At 42.1% G+C, this 13,674-nt stretch overlaps 1 protein-coding gene across 1 annotated transcript in view; it reads right to left on the reverse strand.

The window, feature by feature from the left end:
- MGAT5 (alpha-1,6-mannosylglycoprotein 6-beta-N-acetylglucosaminyltransferase) overlaps positions 1-8,741 on the reverse strand; it is a 128,264-nt gene extending 119,523 nt beyond the window's left edge. The window contains exon 1 of the mRNA XM_074145035.1: positions 8,627-8,741. The gene's annotated coding sequence lies outside the window, so the exon portion shown is untranslated. The remainder of the gene's footprint in view (positions 1-8,626) is intronic.
- Positions 8,742-13,674: the final 4,933 nt, after the last annotated feature.

Below are 13,674 nucleotides of genomic sequence, written 5' to 3' on the forward strand. Positions count from 1 at the left end.
TGTAAAAACACCAGCAAACGCTGGTGCTAGTTCTTCTCAGAGAGGCACTACAAATTATAAAACAGCATTATAAGACTACTGAGTTACACAGAGCGTTCTGAACACCATACCCTGAAGTACCAGATTATCAGCTGGACAACAGAATTCAAGTTCACCATATCAAATGGGAACAATACTCAAGGGTAGAACAAGCCTTGAGGGACAAACAACAGTCTGAATAGAGACTAAGACAGTTCTAAAAAAACAGTAGGCATGAAAAAAATCAGTTGTTCAAATACATAGGATATAGAAAACCCGCACTTCAAATGCAGGGAAAAAAAGCCCCTTGCTAATTTACTTTTTTTTTTAACCTCAAATTATGAGAAATTAGATTCTTCAGATGTCCATCTAAGCCTCCTTTTTAGGTCTAAGAAATGCAGAATTTATATGGTTTTTTCCCCATATATTTAAATTATAATACTATTTTTCGAGTACAGCTTTTTTAAAAGGTGTCTTTTTTTCCATTTATGAGAGTCACTGTTTTCTTTACTCTAGATGCGGCCACATGCATGCCAGTACCTCAGTACGTAAGAGTCTCTTAGACATGTTTTAAGTAGCTTAATCAATACTGCCATTCTTCTGTAACATTACACAGTGCACAAGCTATGCAACTGGTACATATGGTTATAGATACATACTACTATGTCAGGAAATGAATCAAGGTACAAGGACTTTAATAGAAGCTGAACAGAAGCTCAACCTGTTACAAGCTCTTGCTCTGTATCAGTCAGTACAGCCCTCAAAGGAAAGTTTAAGTGCACACTTGGGCCTCATTGTACTAGTTTCAATATACAGAGCCAGAGGTTTAAATAGCATCAGCTCAAAAAGAGCTTAAGTAAACAGCAATGTGCCTTTTACACCAATATAGAGCTTTATGTGCTGCACTTAAGCTCTCGTTATATCACGACAGAAACGCATTCCTTTCAGTACAGGCCAGTGGCGCACTGAATCACTGCTGGTAACACACCAACAGCGCTGCAGTAACTGCTCGCTCACTGGACATTCAGCAGTCAGCACGGATCAGGCAGTGAACTAAAATTCCAAACTTCCAGTGGGCAAAGTACTATTTTCACAGAACGTCATCTCAGCCGCTAGTAAGCAGCAATTTGTAATAGACTCCAGCAGAGAGGCCAAAACCTTAATTATTTTCCAGCCTGAAGCTCTTCCTTGCTCCCTCAAATATTCTTTAACTTAACATGGTGAGAATTTTGGTAGGACAGGTTAGGTGAAGGTTACTGTAACCTTTTCCTCAAAGGGATCATGCATAGTCCTATAAGGTTATCAATCCAGAACCCAAGCAGAGTCACTTAAGAGACTCAAACAAAGATTTCACAAAGATTAACTGGGGCCATAAAAGAAGATTTATAAGCTTCCCCAGAAGTCTTAAACCACCAAGATCTAGATTCAGACATATGTCAAATCGCTTTGTCAAACACTCTCGCAACTCAGTTTTATTTCTCACACCGTTAAAAATGGCAGAAGTTTTTGTTTTACTGATTATCTAATTTCTTGAATGTATAACTGTGAATCTGCTGAAAAAATCTGGGAAAGTATTCTAACAAGAACTATAGATTACCATTTTATCTGTAAAGAGTACAGTTTATATTTCGCTTTCAAGAGAAGTTACGATATCAAAACAAAAAAATATTTTTCTAGAACAGATTTATAAATAAATTCAACTGATATCTAAGAAAATAACTATTAGAAATAACAATCTAATATTTTATTTTAAAGTATAACCATAACATATTCATTTAACTTGATTACAGGCTCTTAAAATTAGACTAGGTATTCAGAACTGGTTGATTTTATATATAGTAAAATAGCTGTTAACTTAAGTAGCAAAACCACTGGCAGCATTTGCAGCATTCTCCTTCTGCACGCTTTTTTCCAGTCTAGTAAAAGAAAAGTAGCTGCGTAACACAAATAGATGTTAAGCGTAAACAGAATGATACTGCATTTCACCGTGTTCTTGGAAGATCAGTAGTACTGACTGAGAAACTGCATTTCATGAAGAGAAATACAGGGAGGGAAACTGTTCATTTTTACAAGAACTTACAAAAACAAATCAACGTGCTAAGGAACCGATTGGAATAATATAGCTTTAAAAATCTGGTCAAATATCATGTACAACCTAAGCTGAAGTCTGAGTAGTAAAGATTGAGAAATCTTTGTGTCTCCCCCTGCCCCCTTACAGCGTTCCACATCCTTTTCCTGTTCTGTCAGATCAGGAAACACAAATACTGACTTCACCGACAAAATCCTACCAAAACACAGGAGTGACAGTTATTAATTAAGTCTAAGGAGAAAGAAAATAATTAGATATTCTAATTTGGCTATATGCCTATTTAAATTTAATGCCCGATTCCTAAATGCAGTTGACTTTCAGACAAAGAGTTTAAGCTTTCAAAGGCCTCTCTCAAACAATTCATTTTGTTCAGTCCTCCAAGTATTTTTTCAGACTTTTTCCTGATCTCTCTGGAACTTCTTTCCACAATCCCTGTAGTAGAGGTATGTATTTTAACATTTCCTACCTTAAATTTCATCAATACAGAGACTGAGAAATAGTCATTTTTCTGCTCCTACTCGCTGCTTTCAAGTGCGCCTCCAAGGTCTCCGCAACCCAAGCATCAAATTGGTGCCTCATTTGGACTGCTTGCCCACTTGTTTTTTTAAACATCTTATTGCTATCCAAGGAACAGCTTTTGCAGCCCCTTTTCCTGCCAATATAATCTCTGAATCCACTATATGCCTACCATTAGCCAAATGCATTTTTGTCAGGATTGTTATAATGTTTCAAGAGCGGTGATGCTGCAGGGTTTTGGAGGCATCTCTTGATTTTTCTTTTGGTACATGTATACCTGTGCGTGTGAAGTAGGTGAGAAAGTTTGTATCCACATACAATGTACTAGTGCCTACACAGATTCCTTTAACTTTACCGCAGGAGTTTGCCAACTAGGTGTGAAAGTTTCTACGTTAAGAATATTACAGGTTTTTCCTAGGCACTAAATGTATCCGTCTGCTTACTTTCTCTTTTTTTTTTTTTTTCAGGGAGAAAGGTCCTTTGCCAGGTGGCTCAGAAATTCCGAGATCAGATAAACAAACAAAAAAAGACATAGCAAGATAAGACTCTATATTATTTTTTGGAAAAGAGGGCTCATTTTAATGTACAATTCATACCAAAAGCAAGACAGAAAGAAAACTCATCCTGAGGATCTGATGATGACAAAGATCTGGTTGCCGCTTTTTGCTGAATACTTCTAGACAGACTATGTTTTCCATATTCATTGCTATTTTAATTATTAAAGCCAGGAAGCTTTAATTACTTCTACACAGAAATGGACAATTCAAACCAACATTGGGAGAAGCAAACTATTTCATGGTTCATGTTACTTGGAGTAATATTTTAGAGGCACTAGTACTGGAAGCATTTCTTTTAGGCAGAAATAGCCTTCACACTACAGTGCACCAAAACAGTGCGGGACTGTCATTCTACAGTTAGGTCATGCAAACAGTTTCATTCAGCATTCAATACAATCATGTTACAACGTCTTGGTATAGAATGAATGAACAACGTCAAACCTGGATAACTACCAGGCTAGAAACACTCCTCATATTTATTCCAGGCTTTGGTTCTGGGGTTGGTTGTAGGTTTTTGGGGGGTTTTTTTGTTTGTTTGTTTGTTTTTTTAAACAAGCTTTTCAGCAAAAGTAATGAATTGATATGTCTGATAGCCTGTTCCAATGCTTGATAACCCTTTCTGTAAAGAAATGTCTCCCACTATGCAATCTACTGCTTGACCAGTAGCTATCTGAAAATGCTTTGCTAGGACCTCAATACAGACGATATAAAAAGCTGCACCAGTCAGGGGGCGTGTGACTGGTCTGTTCCCCAAGGAAGGGAACAACCTTAACAGGCAATGGAAAGGAAGCAGCAATAAACTTCATTACCTAACTCTAACAAGAGTGAAGAAAAAGTTTTAGTTATGAAACTATTCTAGGGAAATGTAACCAGAAGGAATACATTATATGGCAAAAATGTATATACAAAGAAATGCAACAAACTACATGAGGTGTGAGCAACAACCAATAAAAGTAAAATCGGGTTCTGCCTGCTGCTTGTAACCAAAGAAAATCCCTTTGTCTAAAGGACAAGGTCAAAAGAGGTGGTTGATAGCTTTCAAAGATTAGAGGCTTTTATCAGGATATAAAAATCATAGGACACACGTCAGTAGGTTAGACTAATAACCAAGGTTAAACAGTTTGGAATGCCTGTGGTATGTATGAAGAAGTACAGTTAGCTAACAGGAATAAGAGGACCTTGTGAGACTGAAAGGGCCAGGATCACGGGATTCTTAACTCATACAAAGAATAAATAATAAATGAAACTAATCGCAGCATTGACTTAAGCTCTCCTCACGAAAAGGACTTTGCTACTTAGAGTACTCTAGGAGGGAATCCCTGTCCCCCAAACTAATTTTCTCTTCTCTATTCTTTCACTGCAGTGTCTCCCTGCAGTGAAAGCCACTGGTACACAAGCCACCACAGACATATGAAAATGCCATAATTTTAGCAGAAGTTCCTCAAAGGAGCTCCATTCTGGCCTGAGTGCATGCATAGACCTTAGACTTGAAGGATTCACCTGATTAAAGCAGACAAGACTTCTCCTTGTTGTAAGGCAAGAACAAAACCCCACACATTAATCTTAAGACAGCTGGACTATTCCAGCTTGCATAGAAGAAAAAGGCTATCCACCCTGATAAAAGTTTGTATTCTCAACAAAATGATGATGCCTCACACCTGGGAGGCTGCAACAGCACTTGTTTCACCAATTCTCCATCATTACGGTGGCTCCCCCTCAAATGCCATTCAATTCAGGGAGCCCATGTCAATATCCAAAACCAAACTAATATAAGTTTGTATAAAACTTTAGTCATCTTCGCTTTATTGCCATGGATTACAGTATGTGAATTATCAACTCACATGAACAAACAAGAAATGGTCAAAAAAGATGGGGTCAGAAGTGATGGAAATCAAGCCACTACTCAAAACACGGTCTCAATGAGACTTACTCATCTCAGAAGTTATAATTCCTTATATTATAGATCTGAGCTTTTCAAGAAATGAAAGTAAAACATAATGAAGCTTTTGGAACTTCAATAATGTATGCCAATAACAGGAGGCTAAAAGAACAAAACAAGATGGTTTTGAGTGTTCACACACATACAGAGGCAAATACAAAATATTTTTTAGGTTTTGCTGTTGGGATTTTTTGTTTGTTTAAATCCATGTGTATATGTGGTATATGAAATGCAGAGATGCATAAATACTAACTCAGCAAAAGCAGAGAGGAATAAAGGATGACCTTATTCCACTCCAATCAGTTAAGAATTTTTTGAAATTGAAGATGCAATAATAGCAAAACTGCTTGATTCCTGAAAGAGTTTCCACTCATCAGATTCCCAGCTGATTAGCACTGTGCAGCATGCTCATTTCCTTCAGCAGATGCTTCCGATGTTCGTTACCAAGAGTTGCTGCTGGAGTATTGCTCTGGTTCCAAACTGGGCTGAGCAGAAGAATTCTACAGACACTTTGGGAATAACGTGACATAAATGAAAATACTATCAGAAACTGGCTTTTTTTATATTCCTCTTATTGTATTTCTTTCCCATATATTTAAGAGACTAAGCATAGACTAAGTCAGACAATCTGTTGACAAATAACCAAAAAGTAACGTTTGCCACAATCTCCCTTATCACTCCTCTTCCTGTCATTAAAACTGAACTAATTCTCCCATTCACTCATCAAATACTGACACAGTCTTCTTCAGGTCTCAATCTGCTCAAAACATGAACACTGCATTCACATAAGCCTCCGAAACACCTACCACGTAGCTAATAATCAAGTTACTATATCAGCGAAGGGCAGTTAATGCCAACTAATCCTGAAGTTCTATTAAAATTTTAGAGCCGAGATGAGGAAGAAAACTGCATACTAAGCTATTTTATTAAATAGAAGCAAAAGCAGAGTGAAGCTGTTAGATGACAGTGGCATACAATGCCAAAAACATAACCTTGCAAACAAAATTTAAAAAAAATAAAAATTCTAACTTGAAGAGAAATGAGGGGCACTAATAAAATTCTAGATATTATCTCAAGCACAGAAGTTAATAGTATAAGGCTTTTCTTTTTTTTTTTTTTTTTTTTTTTTTTTTTTTTTTTAATAAGGGAAAGGAAGGCTATCTGGTTCGAGGCCAGTCCCTGAAAATTGGACAGCAACTGTCTTTATTCTAAGTAATTCTAGGAATTCAGAACACTTCATTATTTCACCAGATTCTATTTCATGAAGCAGATTAAGGATTTTAGATGATCTGCACCCAGTGTTGCTGGCTGCTTCCTAAGTTTTAGGCAGTTTAGTTTTGGGAGCTTAAACAACCTGATCTTCTTATATTGAGTATTCAGTCGCTTTGTCTTTCAGTGTCATTTCAGCCCAGGCTGTATAAGCTGCCTTCCTCTTGGACAGCAAGATGGATTTATCACCCAGAAAAGAGGGGAGCATATGTTCTTATTTAATCCTTATTCTGCTTGTACAAAATAAATCCATATTCTATATAAGAGCAACAGAAAACGGTCTGCGTACGTTAAATTATGAAGAAGAGATTGCTTTCCCTAAACATACTGCTCCATGGGCTGTTTTTAGAGTAAACTATTCCCTACATCATCTCATATGGGTAAAGATCAGGAAGCAGTAGTAGTGAAAGTTACCTTATATGTAACAAAACCACCAGAAAAAAAGGTGAAGGTTTCCCTCCTACTATAAGGCTTAGTACAGCCACCAGTAATTATATGAACTGTGGGTGCTGGAGTAAGCAGTTTCTCATGAAGAACACTCAAGTCGTTACACAGAGATGAAGAAGGAAAAAGGTAAATCACTCATTCAGACTAAATTGGACTCCATGTCCCCAGGCAAAATGGTTTCAATAATAAGTAACAAGAACTAACTGGTTTCTCCTTTTTTGAAAGCTTTTCAGTCTCTTATGAAATGGCAAAAGTATTTTGAAAGAACTGAGATCACCTTATTGATTTGGGAGTAAAGACATAACCCCTAGCCAGCAAACAACTTCAAATGCTGTCCTCCTAAGGACAAAGATTAACAGATACAGTACCACATTCCCTCCTCCCTAGTTGCATTTTCTACACACAAGGCTGTTTGCTGAGATAAAGCACTTGCACTGCACTAAGTCAAAATTTATTCTTGTATTTAGGATTATGAGTCATGCTGTTGAAAAAGCTATCATACTATTTCATGGGGACTAGGTGACAGAGCTTTTTAGACAAGTAAGACTGTATACTAGAATAACATGAATCTTAAGAGTGAGCCTTCATTTAAAGAGTATTCTATTCTTGCTGCAGTTATCAAACGAGATTGATGTATCAAGACCTAATGCAAGAATTAAGAATTAATTCTCCGAAGTCTACTGACCACGATGCCAGAAAGAGGAACATTAGACAAGACTAATATTATACCGTATCTGGAAAAGATGGAACCTACACTCCCTGTGTTTGCAGTGAGGAAAGCCTCTCCTGAGATTTAATTCCTCAAAACTGAGTGACATTTATTTTCCCCCTAAATATGTTAAAAAGTAAGTTTACCTTACATAATTGCTAAAATTAAAGGGAGACAATAAAATGGGCCCCCAAGGTTCTTGTTTCGTGTAGGTCCACACACCTATGCAATCACGTCAGGTCAGGCACTGCTTTTCACAAAAAAGATAAATCCCTACGGTCAAACCACAAGATGATGTTGATGCGAAAGACATACCGAACCTGACAAATGAAAGAGCATTGCTATTTCCAACCTCAAGCTCAATGCACCTCTGGCGAAAAAGTAGTAGCCATGGCAGAGCGGAGCGCAGTTGGCACAGGGATGACAGCTTTCAGGAACCTTTCTCCCAAATTCGCTTCCTAGAGGTTTACAAAGTCCGAAGAGGAAACGAAACCAGCATCGGGCGGAACCGAGCTCCATAAACGGGATCGCAACGGGAAGATTTCAACAGACTTTCGCTCGAGATCCATCCTCCCACCCACGGCAACGCTTCCCACCCGCGCTCCGCTCCAGCCTCCGCCCGCGCCGCTCCGCTCGCCCGCCCAGCACGGCACAAGGCGGGCGGCCACCGCCGGGCTCCCCGGGGCCGTCCCCCGCGCCCCGGCTCCGCAGGCACCCCCCGGACTCCGGCTCCTCTCGGGGGGCGGCAGCCGCCGCCCTCCGAGGCGCTCCCCGCCGGGCTCGGGCGCGGAAGGTCGTTACGCAAGGTGACGGGGGCGGCCGGGCCGCGGCAAGGACGGGCCCCACCGCACCGGCGCGGCTGCCTCCGCGATTCCCCCCCCCCCTTCCCGTTCCGCACCCGCGGTGTGCCGCCGCCGGCCCCGCACGGCCGCAGCTCAGGAGACTGCTCTCCCTCACGGCCCGCGGAGCCGCAACGGCCTGAGGGGGGGGCAACGGCGGCGATTCCCCCCCCCCCCCCCCCCCCAAGAGGGGCTGGGCGCGGCACCGGTCCCCCGCCATCCCCGAGCCCGGCACCGCCTCACCTCCTCCGGCGCCGCCGGTGCGCAGCCCCCCGCGCCGGGAGGAGCGCATCGCCCATGGTCCGCGGCGGAGGCCGGCGCGGGCTGAGGGGCGGCCGCCGCGCCCGCCGTGGGGGCCGGGCCACCTGGAGGCGGGCGGGCGCAAGGGAGCGTCTGCAAACTGCCAGCCGCCAGCCAGGGCGCGGCGCGGCACAGGCAGCGCCCGCCCGTGTGCAGGCGAGGGGTGGTGGGGGGGAGCGCGCGCGAACGGCCTTGCCCGGGCCGGAAGCGGCTGTGACAGGCCGAGGCAGAGCCAAGGGACCGTGTGCAAAGTGCCTGCCCGGCTGCGGGGCGGGGGCGCGGCGCTGAGGTGGGAGGACGAGGGGCGAGCGGCCGCGGGCGTGAGGAGAAAGCGGCCGTTTCTCCGGTGGGAAACGCCCATAAGCCCACCGGTGGGGCGACGCCGCAGCCCGGCGCTCCTGAGGGGCGGCCGTGGCCCCCGCCGCAGCCTCGGCCTCGCCCTCTCTCGAGCAGGCCCTTTTCCCCCCTCACACCTGCCCGTGGCCGGCCTGGCCGCCCCCACGGCGCCCTGTCAGCCGGTGGTGGGCCGCGCTCGAGCCCAGCGGAGCCCGCCGAGGGCCGGCAGGAAGGAACGGCCCGGGAAAGCGCCGCTGCTGCCTCACGGTGCTAGCCGGTCTGTCAGGCAGAGGTCGGGAGAGCAGGGACAGGTAGACGCGGCTGGAAAGGCACTGGCCTGACCCTGTGCCCCGAAATGGCGTCCTTCGAGCGCACACCTGCCTTCCCCGGGCTTGTCCACCGCAATCCCCACAGCCCTGGCAAACCTGCGGCAAAGGTTAGGCGCGCATCTTGTCTTCGGTAGCAGTTGTGGTTTTGGCTGCACTGGGTGGACGCATTACATCAGCTAACATTTTTCTAAGCATTAAACAGACACAGGTATTTGTGCCCGGAGTTGTAGGGTGTTCACCTACTTCTTAGGTTGTCTTTAACACGCACTCTACAAGCTACTAGAGCTTCAGGGTCTGGGCGCCATTAGAGCAAAGGAAGAGAATGTATTTTTGTAATGAGAAGATGACTATATTTTGTAGTGGCGAGACAGACTCTATTTAGCACAGCTTCTGAGAATGGTGTGTTTTCCCAAGCCTGCATACGCAGACTTTGGGGTAACTAATAGATGGGTGACATCTGGTGGCCAATCCTACTCTCTGGTACTGATAGAGGCTTCTTTCATAAGCAACAGATCAAGCTCAAGGTAAAAAAACATGTTTCTGTTTACCTCTACAACCTAATATAAGTTAAAGGAAGAATAGGGATTGCTTTTAGTAAGCTGCAGAATTTAGATCAATATCTGTTACCATAATCTTCACATGCCATGAATCATCAGAAAATGGTTACACAACCCCCCCCCCCAAAATCAAGTAAATGAGTATGGTTTTGGTGATAATTCAAAAAAAATCTCCTGCTAGTGTTCAGCGCTGTTCATTTTAGGTTTCTCCATACAGGACAGAAAATTGTGACGTGGACAATACATGGTGAAGGACACTTGTTTGTACCCACAAGCATGATGATGTGCAATTTGGAGTTTCACTTTTCACCCAGCATTATGCCATGTTCCCAGTTGGAAACTCTCACTGGCATTAAATGAGAGGCTAGGGATTTGAAAGTTTTATGAGGCATTGAATGATCAAAGCCTTGGACCTCTTTCTGTGTAAGATGGGTAACTCTTTAAAAGATCTGCTATGATTTGTGGAACAGGCTTTTGTCACAGAGAAACAAAGCAAGTGAAATAACAGCATCTACAGCACTTTCATTCTTTTCCATTTATTATGTTTTTAATTTAGGAAGTTCATATGCAGGAGCTGACCTAACATTACAGTCACTTTTGAGTTGGAAATGTTCTGTTATAGCAATATTACATATCAGAAAATAACAACAGTGGGAAGGGAACAGCAGGTCTTATTAGCTAACAGTTTTTAAACTGAAGTGCACCAACCAGATCCTCCATTCAGGAATAGGAAGTTACACTACATATTTTACAGTATGTATGTCTGACATAGCTAATTAAAAAAAAACATGGCAGAGGTGAGCAAACTACGTGCATTGATTGAGGAAATGAAAACTGCATAGGAGAGTGGGCTCCCTGCTCAAGGAGCATTCCCTGATGAAAGATTGGGTTCTTGGAGCATAGGGAGCAAGAGACTGAAAGAAGAGAGAACATAAACCCCAGCAGCATTAAAGTATTAGGAGAATCTGAAAGCAACTTGGCACTTAGGTGTTTATACCTCATTTTGGTGTGTGACAAGTAGGCCACCAGTTATCCATATTTAGCTATCTTAGGCCTGTCCCACATTCAGTGTGAAGCTCGCACTGTTAAAACTTCACCCATCTGTTTACTCATTCTGTGCCCATGGGAAGAGAGTGTGGGTGGAGGCCCCAAGTGAGGCTGATTAGGACCATTAAGGCCTGTTAATGCAATCAGGGCCCAGATGCCGGTATCTCATCTTGCCTGTTTGCTTCTCAGAGCCACAGGCTCTCTCTAGCTCCAGGACTCTGTGTACTGATCCCATCAGCCTCGTGTACAGGGAGAAATGGTGTGGAAGTGCTACACTGTAATTTAGGGAGTCTCCTAAGGGTTCTCTATCTGTTCAAGGATCTGCCAGAAAGCATACTTCCCAGAGGTAGTCACAGTCCACCATGTGACACCACATGTGGCTCCTGAGTGTCACCACATGTTTAGCTGCCCTGCCTACAAACAAACACATCCTGTGAGCCAACATTCAGTGATTAAAGAGGGTAAGTTGGTAGGTCTGTTAGGCTAGGACTCAGGATCTTGGCTATACCTGTTGTTAATGGAGAACCTTAGGGTTACTCTGAGGTAGAGATATTCAATGTATCACCTACTGATACTGTTTTCCAGCTTGATTTTTTTTTGTCCAAAAGTTGTGGGTGTAGCCCTGCCCTGGGTGGATAACAGGAACTCCCTCGTGTGTGTGTGCCAGTCACAGTTTTGGATTAGTGGAGAACTCGGGCAGACTAGGTTAAGAAGTCACACCTATACTAACTTCTGCTTGCTTACTGTAGACTCAACAGAAAAGGACAGAAGTAGTCCTCAGAACACATTGAATGTGGTGGGACTGTTTAAGAAATGTTTATGTTGTGAGACCAATTCTTTTGCACTTCTCTATACTGACTTTTGGAGAATTCTGATTAGGGACCAGCAGTAGGTGATAACCTAAAATGTAAGTGCACAGAAGTCACCAGTGCTAACTCCAGAATGTTGCCTTTAAAGTAGTATACTTGTTGAATTTTCCATCTCTGCCCAAAGAAGATGTAACGTGGAGAAATGTGTTTAGAACATAGAAGAATTGTGTGATTATTCACAGACAATAACCTACATAAACCTTTCCTTAGGGAGGTACGTGTAATCTGTGTTTCCTTTTGGCTTGTAACACTGTATAACAAAATTATAGCATGCATATAATAAAAATTTAGTTTGCCTTTCTTAATAGCAAAATCTGTTATTATGAGATAAATATTGTTAGAGAATATAGATGTAGAAAATATTTTTAATATAGAAATCTCTTTTTTCTGAGACGGACTATATCCAACGTTCCTGCCTTTGTTCCAGTTGATAGCCCCTTCTTGTCTCAAGTAGATAGACAGAGTGTTACACCACATTACACTTCTTGGATCAGCACAGCAATAAAGCACTTGGGATAGGAACTAGAGAGCATCTGCATTATAATCTGCATCTCCTCAAAGCCCTGTTGCCTTGTCACTGGAAGGTCTCCATCCTGCTGTGCAGGGTTTCTTACCTTTTATAACCCCCCCCCCCATATGTTCCTCTAAATAAAATGTTGTTAGCTTTGCAGATACTAAGCATACTCTTTGCTGGTAGGCTGAGCATTGTATTATTAATGTTGAACATGACTTCAATAAAATGGAAATGGAGAAGAGGAAAAAGAAGAAGGGAAAACTGAAATTTGAACCAAAGATAAGATAAAAAAGACCTTCCTGAAAAGTATCTTTGTCTCTTTGTTGCCAAACACAGTAACTATGTCTTGAGGCTTCCAACATATGCTTTTAAAGCTTTCTGTTTGATGTCTCCCTCAGCTTTATTGATACAAATGAATTTACTGCAAAGCGATAACCGGCTCCAACCTTTGTGCAGGAGATCAGAAAACTTATGTGTTCTTGTTCGAGAATGTATCTTGCTTTTTTGTTTGATTGCTCTGATTTTTCAGGACCTCATTTATGTTTTTTTGAACTACAGTACAATGTAATTCTGAAGAGGTGTCATTTTCAACCCTAATAATATTCTGATCACAAAGTGAAATCTTGACGAGTCACCCTCTCCCTCCCTTTTGCTCCTTATTCACAATTGAAAGTTGTTGTAGAATAACCTTGGTTTAACTCTGACTAAATATCAGAAGAGTAGGAAATAGAAAATGTTCCTGTCCTTTCCCTGTATTCAGATAACCCCCCTGTGTTTTTTTTTAACATGAGTAAGACTTTGCAGTTAGGCTTTAACTGTGTCCTTCCCACCAACTTTTTATGGTTATGAAAAAGTCAGATTTTTAAAAGGCATTATAAGCTCTGCCCAGTACAAAAGAGCAAACCCATCAATTATTATTTGATTCTTGCCTTTGAAGGTTTTATTCTGTCCCCTGTTCATAAATGTAACAACGGGGCTATAAAATTTTCCATCACCAGAAAACATTGATCTATATTCCATCAGATTTTCCTATTACCACAGACATTGTAAACATAAATTGTACAAACATTTTCATTAACTTTGCACTGAGTTATCAAATGGGAAATAAACCCTTGTTTTTAGGTGCCAAACCAGACATTTCTAATAGCTATTTAATGTGTGTGACAAGTGTACTGAGGAGCTCCCCATTTGCAGGAAATTATTTGAGATTTCTTTTCAGACATCACAGTAGCTTTTCAGTGCAAAGTGGCACGTAATTGTAAAATTTCATAGGCATAGTATAAATCTGGTAGAGCTGATTCTCTGCTGTCTTCTTCCCTTTGTTGTAGTTAGTAAGAAC

Source organism: Numenius arquata, chromosome 3 (assembly GCF_964106895.1).
Source record: "Numenius arquata chromosome 3, bNumArq3.hap1.1, whole genome shotgun sequence".
NCBI lineage: Eukaryota > Metazoa > Chordata > Aves > Charadriiformes > Scolopacidae > Numenius > Numenius arquata.